Source organism: Rhinoderma darwinii (genome assembly GCF_050947455.1).
Source record: "Rhinoderma darwinii isolate aRhiDar2 chromosome 5 unlocalized genomic scaffold, aRhiDar2.hap1 SUPER_5_unloc_28, whole genome shotgun sequence".
Taxonomy (NCBI): Eukaryota; Metazoa; Chordata; class Amphibia; order Anura; family Rhinodermatidae; genus Rhinoderma; species Rhinoderma darwinii.
The window spans coordinates 446,831-462,623 of record NW_027461785.1 but is presented as its reverse complement, the minus strand read 5'-3'; the positions used below and the strand labels follow the sequence as shown (position 1 = coordinate 462,623).

The window sequence follows — 15,793 nt, the reverse complement described above, 5'->3', positions numbered from 1 at the left end:
TACACGACCAAAACACATGACTCACATCCTCATCATCCCCACAACCTTCTCTCGGACACCTTTCAGATGCAACCAAACCTCTTCTTTTCTGAACACTCCTTACAGGCAACACTCCATGTACCGACATCCATAACAAATCTTTCTGCTTATTTGACACATCATACGTAACAATCTTCTTCCACACAGACTTAGACTCCATCGAATTCAAACCATTTACAGAACACATCACATTATTCATACACATACTTCTCACAACATTCTTTTCACTCAAAAATCTCTCCATTCTTACATCCTCTAGCTGGAACTTTTTGATAAATTTTTCTACATACAAATACCACCCCGTGCACTGAAAAGCAATTGGTTTACATAAATTCCGTTTTTCCCACCTTAAACGCTGAATCACCGTTCCAGCTAAATACTTCGACATTCTAGAAGCCTTGGATTCTTTAAATAAAAGCTCAACAAAAAAACGTACACAATTAATTCCAATGAAAATCTCCAAATTTGGGAAATCCAAGCCTCCATTACGTCTGCTTTTCATTAGAATTTCTCTCCTTGCCTTCTCAATCCCGCTCCCCCATAAAAAAAGGAACAAAACTCTATTTACTTTTTTTAACATAGCAACAGCAGGAGGAAAAACCAAAGCAACATATAAAATCATAGGTAGAATAATGCTTTTGACAATTAAAACCTTCCCCGAAAAAGAAAGATCCCTCATTCTCCACATTTCCAACTTTCTCACAATCCTACCACCTAACTCATCCCAACTTTCTCTCCCTTTCAACTCATCATCAAACACAATACCCAAAATTTTCACACCATTCACCTGTTCCATATCAGGATCACTCACCCGTTCATTACTGAAGAAAAATTTAAATTTGCTCTTACCCCAATTTATTTTAAAAGCAGACGCAATACAAAACATATTTACAATCAACTTCACTCTGGACATATCATACACTGAATCACACAATACACAAATATCATCCATATATCCCAAAGCTTTCACACGCTTTCCATCACACCCGGGCACCACCAAACCTTTCACAACCTTATCATTTCTAATCATTTGCAACAATGGTTCAATCGCACAAATAAAAAGGATGGGAGACAACGGACAACCCTGTCGCACACCAGACATAATACTAAATGATTCTGAAAAAAACCCATTCACCTGCACACAACTCTTTGCATTCGCGTATAATTTCTTCAACAAACTCACAAACTGAACCGGAAAACCCATTCTCTCTAACACTTTGAACAAAAACACATGCGCCACACGATCAAACGCTTTCTCAAAATCTAACGCACACACAATCACCTTCTTATTCCGACCCTTACAATCCTCAAGCATGTCCCGCACCAACGCCACATTCTCATGCAATTTCCTTTTCGGTACCGCACATACCTGATCCTCATCAATCACACACCCAATCACATTCCTCATACGATTCGCAATCAGCTTGGCAAAAATTTTATAATCCGTATTAAGCAAAGTAATTGGTCGCCAGTTTTCTAACCGTCTCTTATCTCCTTTTTTATGCAACAAAACTACCATACCCTTCTTCATCACATCACACATATTCGTCCCAGAAAACAACACTCTCATAACATCTATAACATCCTTCCCAATTATATCCCAATATTTCCCATAGAACTCAGCTGGTATTCCATCGATCCCTGGAGACTTATTTTTAGCCATACTTCCCACCACATCCTTTACTTCACCATCCATAATCTCACCAAGCAAAGACTCACATTCACTTTCAGGAACAAAATTACCCACAATATCCAAAAACTCCTCATCATCACCCAGATCACACTTCTTCACATCATACAGTTGTTTATAAAAATCAGACACCACATCAATCACATCCTTACCAAACACCTCTTTATCATCCTTATCCAATAACACATTCATTCCACTTTTCCCACCACACATTTTTTTAAAGAAAAATCTAGTGCACTTCTCGTGATTATCTCTAACCTCCACCTTAGATCTAAATATTATTTCTTTCCCTTTCTCTCGGAACCACTCCTTAATATCTTTTTTTGTTTTTTCCAAATCGTGTCTTACATCCATACCCAAATTTTTACATTGTTGAAGGAAAGTCATCCGCATATTAAAGCGTGAATATTCTAATCTTTTCCTTCTCGCTCTTCTATACCCTATCTGTCTAAAGAACCCACCAATCTTTTTTTTCACCCATACCCACCATTCACACACATTAGAGAAAGAACTTTTCTTCCTAACCCAAAACCCATATTTTTTCCCAAACCTAGTTTTCACCCTTTCATCACTCAGAAAACTAACATTCATCTTCCATACCCCTCTACCATAAAAGAAATTATTTATAACAAAAACCCCCAACAAACACTCGTGATCTGAAAACCACACTCTCTCCTGCGCATAATCTACACATTTCATTGCTGAAGTAGAAAAAAAGAAAAAGTCCAGACGAGAATCCGTTCTTCCGTCATCGGCATGGTAAGTAAATGGACCTGGTTTCCTGGTGACAGCGTCCTGCAAAGCAAAGTCCTGCAAAATTTTATTCCACAAAACTCCAGTGACATCCACATTAGATTCTGTGGACCCAGCTCGGGCCTGCTTCTCCAGGATACAGTTAATGTCACCAACAATAATTACAGGAACTTTACCATGAAGAAAAAATTTTAAAGAATCAAAAAGTGCCAACCTATCAGTTTTCACAGCATGGCCATAGATATTGATAAGCCTAAACTGCCACCCCTTATAGGATAGTAACACACAGACACATCTTCCTTCCTGTATAATTTGAGTCTGTTTGATGACAAACTCATTATTTTTAAAAAGAATACCAATTCCATCATTCCTATTTGTGGAAGAAAAAGACCAAATTGCTTCCCCAAACTTCCATTCTTCTTTCCTAGGCATTTTTGACAAACCACACTCTTGTACGCAAACAATGTCACTGCCCTTAGAGGCCAAAAAGTCCAGGACTGCAGCACGCTTGTGAGCAGAGGAGAACACCCGTACATTTTGTGAGACAATTTTTAATCTCAAAGACATGCGGGCATAGTATGGTTAGTGCAATGGAAAGCCATGGAAAAACCAGAACATATCACGTCCCAGGGAAATACATCGCTCTTTCCAAATTTGCCACATTGACTTCACTGAGGAAACCTTCCCCAGGAGAGCTGGGTACTTCTGAGGCCACCTCAGATGACTTAGGGCTAGAACTGGAGTCACTATCCAGCAAAGAAAAAGGATTTGCATGAGCAGAATCTTCCAATAAGCCTATCTTAAGTCTCTTCACCGCCTTTCCAGACTTCCCCCTTTTTGAGACAACTTTATGGAAGATTTCCGCACTAGTGGCACTAGGCATCCTGGCCTCCTTCTCGTCCTCCTCCGATATTGACCACTCCACTTTTGCTGAATCGTCCATTTTTGACTCTGGGCTAGAAAAGGACAAAATTTGCATACTTGCACCATTATCAGGGTATGCACACCCACTAGATGGCGCTGTGTCTTTACCTTCCATAGGTATAACCCCAGGTGTCTCATCAACAGTTGGCTCTGCAGGAGGGACCACACCCAACTCCATGCTGTCAGTATGTGAGGTTAGAACCTCTCCTAATCCAGCTTTCCCAGGGTCCTGAGAAGCAGCCACAGAAACACTGCCAGCTGGCTCTGAAATTACCTCAGAAGAGGCAGCAAGGGAACTTGTTGTTCTCACCTGTCTGCCCCATGTTCTTCTCTCTTGTCCTAAGAAAGGAAACACCTTTGGACATTTCCTACAGGTATGACCAGGCAAACCACAAATATCACACCTGGATGGGGAAATACATGCGCTAGCCTCATGTCCTGTTTCCTTGCAATTTCTGCAAACTTTGCCTTTGCATGCATCTTTGGTATGCCCGTAGGAAAAACATGATCTACAAAAACATGGCATATCTTGGTAGTACAGATATCCCTTATTCCCACCAATGGAAAAATTAGCAGGAGGATTCATCACTCCTCCAATACAGCTGGAGTCAGGTTTCAGCCTGACCCAGTACTTGATATCACCATTAAAGACTCCCCATAGGTTCTTCTGCTCCACACCTCCTCTAACATGGGTACAGTAATGAGCTAAAAAAGCCCTGACCAGCCTTCTATCCAAAAATGGGTTATACATATGAATTGTTATACATTTCTCCACTGTAGAAAAAAGAGGTTGCACTTCAATGGATGTTAATGCCTCATGCATGTGTTTTTCCTTTAGCAACTGAAAAACGTTTAAACAGTAGGCGGCCTCAAAAAAGGATACATCATATGTAGCAATATTGCTGAAAGCTTGGATACAGAATACCTCTACCAACTTAACTCCAGCCAGGTCCAGAAGGATGTTCTCAATGATATGTCCAGTATCAACTTCGTCTCTCCTCTGCTCATTCACCACGAAACGGATAGTGTTACGCACAGCTGCCATCTTGAAATGGAATGCCCAACGGCACGATGATCGCTCCCAAAAACGTCGGATAGGACTCCACGAAAGACCGAACCCCCGGCCCAGACCAGGCAATAAACCTGATCTGAGCCAAAAGGCCGAGAAGCGATAACCCGAGCGGCCCTTGCCTTGCCCGAGCCTGTCCCATACTGCTGTTCACCCCTTGCAGCGATTGATTCAGCCTACTCCTAGGCAATTCCATGGGGCCCTGCAGGCTCACACACATTTACAGCTACTAAGCGGGAGGGAGGTGAATAAAGGCCGGAGAGGAAGCTACACAGGATTTGCTTCTTTTGCTTGCACCACAATGCAGTGCTGAAAGAGGAGGAATCTACATAAAAACGCCTTCCTGGCAACGCCCAAATGCCCTCCTGCCATGCAGATAAACACTGGCAGCGGCAGCAAGTGCATGCCCACAGCCACCCCTTGTTCCTTCACACCTTGTATCAGCTTTAATCCAGTCCAGTGCTGCCTGCTGAGCAGCACTGACCAACACTGCCTGGGCCCAGGCTTTTATCTATCTCTGAGGCCCCATTATGATGTCAGAAAGCTGGCTCTGGAATCCTGAGGGCTCCACTATGACACGTGCAAAGTTCCGTCTGAACTTTATATAAGACGGTGAGGCTCAGTCAGTCACTCAGTGTTGCCTGAGAGGGCAACACTGCAACAGCCGGCCGCCAGGCTGTCTTTTTTTTGCACATTTATTTGCCTCCAGGAGGCCACAAGAGGGAGACAAGGGACTGCAAAATGGAAAATAAGCATCCACCAACTTTACAGACAACTTCTCCTTGCTCCTACAACCTCCATCCTTGCACAGTTTGTTATTCTTCCAGGTAACAAAGTAACAAATCCAAATTGCTGCTCTCTTTGTAGGCAAGCAAGGGTTTGTTGCAACTGCAATTCTTACTTCTTCTTGAAATGTAGGGACGACAGTACATTCCATCACATCCATCTAGTGTACACAGGTAGGTCCATTGTGGCGGGTAGGCGGCTGGCTGCTTTAATGGCTGTTTGCTGTTCCCCTACTCCACTCCACTCCACTATTTGACTGTGGTGCTGCATCAATCAGTGGCTGGCTCAGGTGCAGCTCTTTAACTTACCTAGGAGGGAGGGCGGAGAGAAGACAAGGAAGGTGAATGAGCTGTTCCAATGTGAAATGCCGGAAACACAGAAACACAGAAGACACACACACACACACACACACACACAACAAGAGGTGGCAATGTATTCATTAATTGCATTTAATAAATGAGCTCATTATCACACATGACTGTACAAATGCATTGTCCAACAGGTGTTGAAATAATGGGATTAAAAGGGGAGATCCCATCAGAAAGACAAAAACAATAGCAAACACAAATAGCACTTTTGGAATCTGATTTTAGTCAACACATAAGGGAAGGGTGCACCGGTCCTGGAAATACTGCAATACCAGGTCAATGCGTGGAGTGGACAGAGCAAGCTCTATTTCCATCTCCCTGTTCTAAAAATCCATTTAATATATGGTCCCCAGATAGGGGACGTATCAGATATTAAACTGATAAGAACAGATTTTTTTTTTTCAGTTGGCTACCCCCTCGCGGGGGTGTCAATGATTTATTACTTAAAATTCAAAAACATTTACAATAAATTACAGCTTTTTTACAATGAATTACAGTAATAAAATCAATTTACATAAAAACACATAAAAGGGGACATGGTGGCAAATTCTTATATATTGGAGTTCCATTCTTTTACAAACCATTTATTTGAAAGGGTGGCATTTCTTTTTTTATCTAATAAATAATAAATGTACATCTCGCTAAAACAAAGACCTAAAACATCGTCAACAGATAAAACATCGTGCTTAAAAATCAGGATGTTCCTGGCCTTCCACAGAGCTTCTTTTACGCAGTTCATCGTCTTCCATGCAATAGTCTTTTGGTTCGCGGTTGGGCATCCAAAGAGTCCATATAAAATCATTTCGTAACTCAAGTCCTTTAGGTCTGCCATCTTCTTCATTAGAGGGAATATCTTTATCCAAATATGTTTAGTAAAATCGCAACTCCAAAAAATATGACGCACGGTCTCCTCAGCCTGGCAGCCTTCCCTCGGACAGATAGCAGACCTCGTGAATCCTCTCCTGAATTGGAGTGCCCGGCATGGAAGACATTGATGAACGCAGCTCCAGGCCAGGTCCATCTGTGTATTAAAAAGATAAAACACATTAACCATTTTGAAGATAAAAGCACAGCGTTCATTATTAAAATTTTCAATATTAGTGACGACTTCATTTCCTCTTATGTCTTTTATAAGTTTCTTACTGTTTATCATGTCATTAAAATTTTTCCCTTTAAAATTAAACAAGGCCACTATTTTCTCTAAAATCACGTAATTTGCTGGTAGATTAAAAGCATAAGGTGAGGTTAAAACAATTTCAAACCACCCCATCCTTCGCATAAAAAACCCAGTATTAAAACGTAGAAAATAAGACCAATGATGTTGTTTAAAAAGAGAATTAAGACAGAAACAAAAGTACTTGATTAAAAGAAACCTATTAAAATCTGGAAAGTCTTTGCCACCCTTTGGTTTGATTTTCATTACCGTCTCACGTTTAAGTTTCTCCATTCTGGAACTCCAAAAGAAGGTAAAACAAGCTTTAGTAATTTTTCTTAATAAAACCGTGGGAGGAGGGAAAACCATGCTTAAGTATAAAAGCAAAGGTAAAATTATCATTTTAATTATTAAAATTTTTCCCTCCATGGTAAGCTTCCTCATGTTCCACATGCATATTTTTTGATTTACCTTCTGCGCCACCATGTCCCAACTGATAAAACCATTGTCGTACTCACTGAAGGAGACACCTAAAATTTTAATATTATCAGACACAGGAACCGGTATATCTCTAAGAGCCATGCTTCCTATGTTTAAAATATTACTCTTGCTGAAGTTTACCTTAAAACCGGAAGCACAGCAATAAAACTCGATTTGCCTAAGGGTTCTCTGAAGCGACAGGGCGTCCCTACATAAAACCGCCACATCATCCATGTACCCCACTGCTTTGGCCTCTACGCCGCCTCCCCCGGGCAGGGGGACTCCACGGATACACTTATCGCGGCGAATTGCGCATAACAGAGGCTCCAATGCACATATAAAAAGCAGTGGGGACAAGGGACACCCCTGCTTCACCCCAGAGTTTAAAAATATGTCCTGTGTCTTAAAACCATTCACTAAAATTTTGCTGGTGCATTCTCTGTAAAAGGCTTTAATAGATAATAAAAAACCTTCAGGTATACCCATACGTTCTAAAACCTTAAAAAGATAAAAATGAGAGACACGGTCGAACGCCTTCTCAAAGTCTATAGATAAAATGGCTAGTTTACCTTTTCTAGACCTCGTGTCCTCAATCACGTCTTTTATTAGGTTTAAATTATCCCAGATGCTGCGGCCTGGCACCCCACACACCTGGTCAGAGTGTATAATGTGGGGTATTATGGCTTTTAATCTATTTGCACATATTTTAGCCATAATTTTATAGTCGCTATTTAGAAGGGTTATTGGTCTCCAATTCTTTAAAACTGCGATGTCACCCGTCTTATACAGCAGGGAGACCTCACCCTTCCGCCAGGACTTAGGCAGCATCTTGGAATTAAAAACATCAGAAAAAAGGTTAAAAAGATCCTCTTTTAAAATGTCATAAAATTTTACATAAAACTCACTGGGTATACCGTCCGGTCCGGGAACTTTCCCTGTTTTAAAACTTTTGACAGTTTCTAAAACCTCCTGCTCCGTCAGCTCCTGTAATAAAAAATTCTGGGAGACAGGGTCTAAAACAGCAGTAATCTCCTTCAGTGAGTCACGCATAAAATTATGATCCACAGTCTTAACATTAAAAAGGTCAGTGTAAAACTCATGAACTTTACTTAAAAGACCCTGTACATCTGACACCCCTTCTATATTTTTGATAATTGCCTTTTTGTTATTTATTTTCTTAAAAAAGTACCTGGAGCAGGTCTCGTTCTCCTCCACATGTTGTATTTTTGAACGGAATATAATCTCTTTACCTTTCTGCTCCAGGCACTGGGCTATCTCCTTTTTCAAATTGTTGATGTCATCTTTAACGTCTATGTCATGATCTTGCATTTTGTACAGGGTCTGCAGACGGGTATTGAGAATTTTAAAAAAAGCGTATTTCTCTTTGGCTTTCGCCACGCTTTTCTTAATAAAAAAATCTTTAATTTTCTTTTTCATTTTCTCCCACCATGCACTGATGGGAGTACGTGTATCTCTTACCCGCCTGCTTTCTTGGTAAAATTCAATAAAATCTGCTAAAACCTGTGGATCGTCTAAAAGGGAAACATTCATCTTCCAGGACTTTTTACATACAATATTATTAAGATCATGCTTTACTTTAAAAGATAAAAGCCTGTGATCTGAAAACACATTGGTTAAAACTTCACAATTAAAAGGCAGTAAATTTTCAGAACAAAAGATAAAATCAATCCTGGAGCTACAGGTGGCGTTGCTCCAGGTAACGCCGGCTTCCTCTGGACTGCTCCTGTTACATTCTTTGTATATGTCTTTTAATTTAAAATCAGTCACGATATCCTTGAGCAGTCCAGAGGTCTTGTCATAGTTCCTACTTGTACTGTTGGTAAGCCGGCGTTCTCCTCTCAGGATACAATTAAAATCACCTGCGAGGATAAAAGGCTCAGATGTGTTGATAAAAAGCGGTAAAATCTCCAGCATCCTCGCTCTTTCGTTCTTTTCTGGTGATCCGTAAAAATTTAAAAACTGCCACTTTACACCATCAATAAAAGCTTTAACCATTAAAATACGTCCTGGTAAGATTTCTTGAATAAAATCAATTAAAACGTTTCCCTTAAAAAGAATGGCGACCCCTGCTGATCTGGACTCGTTGGATCCAGACCAGACGGATGGACCATACTTCCAATCCTTTTTGTAATTTTCATATCTCATTGTATGGGGAATGCCGCACTCCTGCAGGAAAAATACAGAGGCTGCCAGGCAAGATAAAAAATTGAAGAGAGCAACCCTTCTCACTTTTGACTTGGCGCCCCTCACGTTGAGGGAGATTCCCATGAGCTCAGACATCGTGGAGAGTAAAAGCAAAATTCTGATTTTAAAATAATAAATAATAGGCGTACTTAAAATCAGATTGCTCCTCCACCAGCAATACCCGAAACCTCACTTGAACTCATGGCCCCGCCCTCATCCGACTCAACTGAAAAGAGGGACGAGGCAGGAGAAGAACTACTGTCGCTGAGAGCTGAGCCAGCAACACTCACCTCGTACACGGGGAGCCCAGACTCGCACAGCCTCACCTGGGTCTCTCTCGGTTGACCGACTGGGTCCATGTCTGGTGGGTCCCCCAAGGGCCCCGCCTCTCCCCCCTGGGCCCGTGAAGGCCGGTCTAGAGGGGGAGGTTGTGCGCATGGCGGGGTGTCCGATAATACGGAGGGAGCAGTGCCCGTCCTCCTCACCAGTGCAGGCGAGGAGGGGGTCCCAGGAGGAGCCACATCTTTCCGCACGGACGTATCCATCTGCTCCTCCCCTGTCTCCCTCCTACTGGCACGTTCTTGCTTCCCCTTTTTACGGGGACCCACCTGTACCCAGTCTTCTCCTTCCGAGTCGGTCTCTAGAGACCCAGGATTAGGAGCAGGCCCGGCACCGCCTGAGCAACCAGCCGTCTGGGATGCCACAGGTTCATCGATGGCCTGCTCCTTTTCTGCCTTCCTCTTGGCCTGCCGTTTTTCCTTCGCGCTGGGCTCATTTTTATCCCCTGAGGTCGCTGGCTGAGAGGCACCTGTTTTGGCTTCGGCTGGCCGTACCCTTGAAGCCCAGGTACCTCTCTGCTCTTTCGCCGCAACAGCTTGCTCTCCTCCTTGAGGACGGGACTGCTCTGCTGGTGGAGCACGTGGGGGCACCTCGGGTTGCTCATCTTCTTCGCCTCGGTACCTATGTGGACAAGCATAATAAAGATGACCAGTTTTTTGACAAAAATTGCATTTTTTCTCTTCTGTACATTCCCTCATTGTGTGTTGTTTACTTCCACAGTTCCTGCAGGTGACATCGCAGTTAAAACTGGTATGTCCATAGGTACCGCAGGCCCTGCAGAAGTTTGGCATTCCTGAGAAATAGAGGTCGCCATTCACATTCCCAAGTTTAAAACGAGCAGGTGGTAGCTTCGTTTCTTGGGTGGAGGGGTCCTTTATTAGCGTAACAATAAATTTCCATTTGACGGTCCACACACCGCACTCGTTCATAACTCTCCCCAGCAGCTTAACGTTCTTAAAGTATGCAGCAAGAAACGCCGCCACTTCCTGATCTTTCACGTATGGGGAATACATTTTAATCACTACGAGTTTGGTTACTTCAAAAGCGTGTTCAATTACCTGGACTCCCAAGGCCATGAGTTCACCTTGTTGCCTCTCAGCTTTTCCCATGGCATCACGGAGGATTCCTTCTCCCATAAAAGTCACGTCGTACACTCCACGCCTTGGGTAGTCCTGGATCGCCAAAATCTCGTTCTTGTGGACCGCCAACCGCTTTTCCAAAATATCGTGGACAAGGAACTTGAGACCACGAGGACCGCCTCCACCCTCTGCCAAGATAAATCTTGCAGTATTCCGCAACCGGGCGTATACCGGCACCGCATCAGGTCCGCCTGCCATTTGCGTGGCCAGGTCGGTACCGCACAGCTTGCGCTGCGCCCTTTGGGTTCAAGGAGACACACCAAAGGGCTGGGGGGGGATCGCAACTCGTTGCTCAGGACTAAGCCTCTCTCCCAAATAGCAGCACGGGGGTGAAGTCCAGGCGAACCTGGACGATCCCCCGAGGCCGAGAGAGAGGGTACCTGAGCACCTTCTGACTAAAAACCTCCTGTATAAATACACTTGGTCTTAGCCAAAAGGCCGAGAAGCGATAACCCGAGCGGCCCTTGCCTTGCCCGAGCCTGTCCCATACTGCTGTTCACCCCTTGCAGCGATTGATTCAGCCTACTCCTAGGCAATTCCATGGGGCCCTGCAGGCTCACACACATTTACAGCTACTAAGCGGGAGGGAGGTGAATAAAGGCCGGAGAGGAAGCTACACAGGATTTGCTTCTTTTGCTTGCACCACAATGCAGTGCTGAAAGAGGAGGAATCTACATAAAAACGCCTTCCTGGCAACGCCCAAATGCCCTCCTGCCATGCAGATAAACACTGGCAGCGGCAGCAAGTGCATGCCCACAGCCACCCCTTGTTCCTTCACACCTTGTATCAGCTTTAATCCAGTCCAGTGCTGCCTGCTGAGCAGCACTGACCAACACTGCCTGGGCCCAGGCTTTTATCTATCTCTGAGGCCCCATTATGATGTCAGAAAGCTGGCTCTGGAATCCTGAGGGCTCCACTATGACACGTGCAAAGTTCCGTCTGAACTTTATATAAGACGGTGAGGCTCAGTCAGTCACTCAGTGTTGCCTGAGAGGGCAACACTGCAACAGCCGGCCGCCAGGCTGTCTTTTTTTTGCACATTTATTTGCCTCCAGGAGGCCACAAGAGGGAGACAAGGGACTGCAAAATGGAAAATAAGCATCCACCAACTTTACAGACAACTTCTCCTTGCTCCTACAACCTCCATCCTTGCACAGTTTGTTATTCTTCCAGGTAACAAAGTAACAAATCCAAATTGCTGCTCTCTTTGTAGGCAAGCAAGGGTTTGTTGCAACTGCAATTCTTACTTCTTCTTGAAATGTAGGGACGACAGTACATTCCATCACATCCATCTAGTGTACACAGGTAGGTCCATTGTGGCGGGTAGGCGGCTGGCTGCTTTAATGGCTGTTTGCTGTTCCCCTACTCCACTCCACTCCACTATTTGACTGTGGTGCTGCATCAATCAGTGGCTGGCTCAGGTGCAGCTCTTTAACTTACCTAGGAGGGAGGGCGGAGAGAAGACAAGGAAGGTGAATGAGCTGTTCCAATGTGAAATGCCGGAAACACAGAAACACAGAAGACACACACACACACACACACACACACAACAAGAGGTGGCAATGTATTCATTAATTGCATTTAATAAATGAGCTCATTATCACATATGACTGTACAAATGCATTGTCCAACAGGTGTTGAAATAATGGGATTAAAAGGGGAGATCCCATCAGAAAGACAAAAACAATAGCAAACACAAATAGCACTTTTGGAATCTGATTTTAGTCAACACATAAGGGAAGGGTGCACCGGTCCTGGAAATACTGCAATACCAGGTCAATGCGTGGAGTGGACAGAGCAAGCTCTATTTCCATCTCCCTGTTCTAAAAATCCATTTAATATATGGTCCCCAGATAGGGGACGTATCAGATATTAAACTGATAAGAACAGATTTTTTTTTTTTTTTTTTTTTTTTTTTTTTTTTTTTTTTTTTTTTAATTTAACTTAAAGCAACAGTACACAAACCATTTTGCATTTTAAGGCATAAGTTGCCTTAGTCGTACATCATCATGGCTATTTTATTCCAAACAATAATAATCAAGACACAGAAAGGATTGTGAAGAACAAAAATAAAACAGGAATAAATCTTATCAATTAGCTATATTTCACCAACCTTCTCCACTTCTTAAATTTCCATATCCCCTCTGCGTCTATACCACCACCGCACTGACTATCCCAACGATAGACTACGTATAGTCTTGACAAAACCATCCTCACACACTCACCAATGGGTACCCACTTATGTTTGAAAACACCTAAATTACGTACATCCCATAAGCTTTCCATTATACACGCCATAATCAACCATAAGATCCTATCACTTACTCTGTTACAAGCCCCTATAGCAAACATCGCAACCTTCCAATCCACAAACTTCACCCCAGCTAACTCCTTACAGACGCCACCCATCCTCCTCCATACCTCATACGAATAATTGCAGTCCCAAAAAAGATGCCTAACAGTCTCCCGTGAATTACACCCACCCCTTGGACACACCTCAAATCTAACTAGCATTCTCCTCCTCTGCACATCTCTAACAGGCAATATATCATGCAACGCCATCCACACTATGTCCTTTTGTCTATTGGACATACCTCTCACGCCTAACTTCTTCCAAGTATCCACAACATCCTCTCCTCGCAAACCCACAATGTTACACACAACCTCATTCACACACAATCTTTTTAGCACAGCCTTCTTATCCAGAAACCCACCCATAGGCACTGCAATCAAATCATATTTCCTAATGAACCTTTCAATCACAACATACCATACCGGACATACATAAGCAACAGGCACAGTAGCATCTCTCTTAAACCAATTTAACCCATAAAGCATCCAACCGGCCATATACCTTACCATATACGCACTCTTATTTCCTTTTCCCAAGAGCCCCACCACTGTTTTAATATAATTTAACCCAAGAAAGACCTCCACATTCGGAAAACCCAAACCTCCATTCTCACAAGACTTATAAACATACTCACGCTTCAACTTTTCCATTTTACTTCCCCACAGAAAGGTAAACACCATTTTCTCTGACTTTTTGATTTTCCTACTAGCGGAGGGAAAAATACTAGCCACAAAAACCAAAATAGGCAAAATCACTGTCTTAATTATCAACACCTTCCCTGATAAAGTCAGGTCTCTAAGTCTCCAAAAATTCAATTTCTTCTCAATCCTCTTGCCACATTCATCCCAACTCTCATTCCCTCTCAAGTCCTCATTAAACTGTATCCCCAACACTTTTACTGCACCCACTTCATTCCTCACTCCCTCCATACTTACCCTCCTATCCCCAAAGCACTTAAAGACACACTTATCCCAATTCACCTTAAAAGCTGATGCCCCACAAAAAAAATCCAACCATAATTTTGCTCTATTCAACCCAGCCATACAATCACTCATAACCACAACATCATCCATATAACCCAGAATTTTAACGTATTTACCTCCACTCCCTGGGATCAAAAAACCTTTCACCACTTTATCTTTTCTTACCAAACACATCAAACTTTCGATCACACAAATAAACAAAACTGGGGACATAGGACACCCCTGTCTTACCCCAGATCTCACACATACTTTTGAACTTAAATTACCATTCACCAACACTTCACTTGACACATCCCTATACAAACACTTCACACCTTCCAAAAACCTCACTGGGAAGCCCATCCTAACAAGTACAGCAAACATAAACACATGCGACACTCTATCAAACGCCTTTTCGAAATCTAACGCAAGCATCATACACTTCTGTTTCCTACTCATACAGTCCCCAATCAAATCTCTCAGCAAAACCAAATTATCAGACATACTCCTACCTGGCACAGCACAGACTTGGTCTTCACCCACAACCTTTCCTACCACCTCACGCATACGATTAGCCAAAATTTTACTAAAACATTTATAATCCACATTCAGCAGTGAAATCGGTCTCCAATTACCCAAACACTTCTTATCCCCTTTCTTATAAATCAAAACAATCACACCCTCTTTCATAGACTCACACAAAACCCCCTTATCCCATATAAACTTACATACTTCCACCAAATCCAACCCTATTATCTCCCAGGCCTTCACATAAAATTCCACAGGAATACCATCTTTACCAGGTGTTTTATTTTTCCCCGCACTCATTATCACTTTCTTTACTTCTTCAGACGTTACATCCTCATTCAACCCCACACAATCCTCCTCTCTAAGAACATTTTCCAAACCATTCAAAACTTCATCCATCAACCCGATATCAATCCACTTTTTGCCATATAGTTCTGAATAAAACGATTCCACCACTTTTAACACATCCATACCCACTATACGCTCCCCCTTCGCATTAACAATTTCATCCATATCATCTTTCTTACCACACATTTTCTTGAAAAAAAACCTTGTGCATTTTTCATTTTTATCTAAGTACTCCACTTTAGACCTAAAAATAATCTCCTTTCCCTTTCTTTCCAAAACTTGCTTTAACTCGTTCCTTGCCTCCTCTAGCAAATCACTCAAATCAATTCCCTTCTCACCCATCTTCCGCAACCATTCTATCCTAATATTCAATTCCTTATACTGGTTACGTTTCCTAGCAGCCTGCTTGTATCCCCATCTCACAAAAAATTTTTTAATCTGCCCTTTCATCCAATCCCACCATTTAAGCACATCCACAAAACTATCTTTTTCTCCCTTCCACACATCATACTTTCGTTTGAACTCATCCATCACTTCAACATCCTCCAATAATCTAGTATTCAACTTCCACACCCCTTTCCCAAAACAAAGTTTACTACTTACCTCCACCCATACCCGTAAACATACATGGTCTGAAAAAGGTACCTCATTCTGAAC

The 15,793-nt window shown here is 42.6% G+C and overlaps 1 non-coding gene and 1 pseudogene across 1 annotated transcript; both read right to left on the bottom strand.

The window, feature by feature from the left end:
- Window positions 1-5,867: 5,867 nt before the first annotated feature.
- On the bottom strand, window positions 5,868-6,067 carry LOC142689215 (U2 spliceosomal RNA). The gene has a single exon (XR_012858190.1). It is a non-coding gene; the product is annotated as a U2 spliceosomal RNA (small nuclear RNA).
- Window positions 6,068-12,683: 6,616 nt separating this feature from the next.
- On the bottom strand, window positions 12,684-12,854 carry LOC142689231 (U2 spliceosomal RNA; annotated as a pseudogene).
- Between the last annotated feature and the right edge of the window lie 2,939 nt (window positions 12,855-15,793).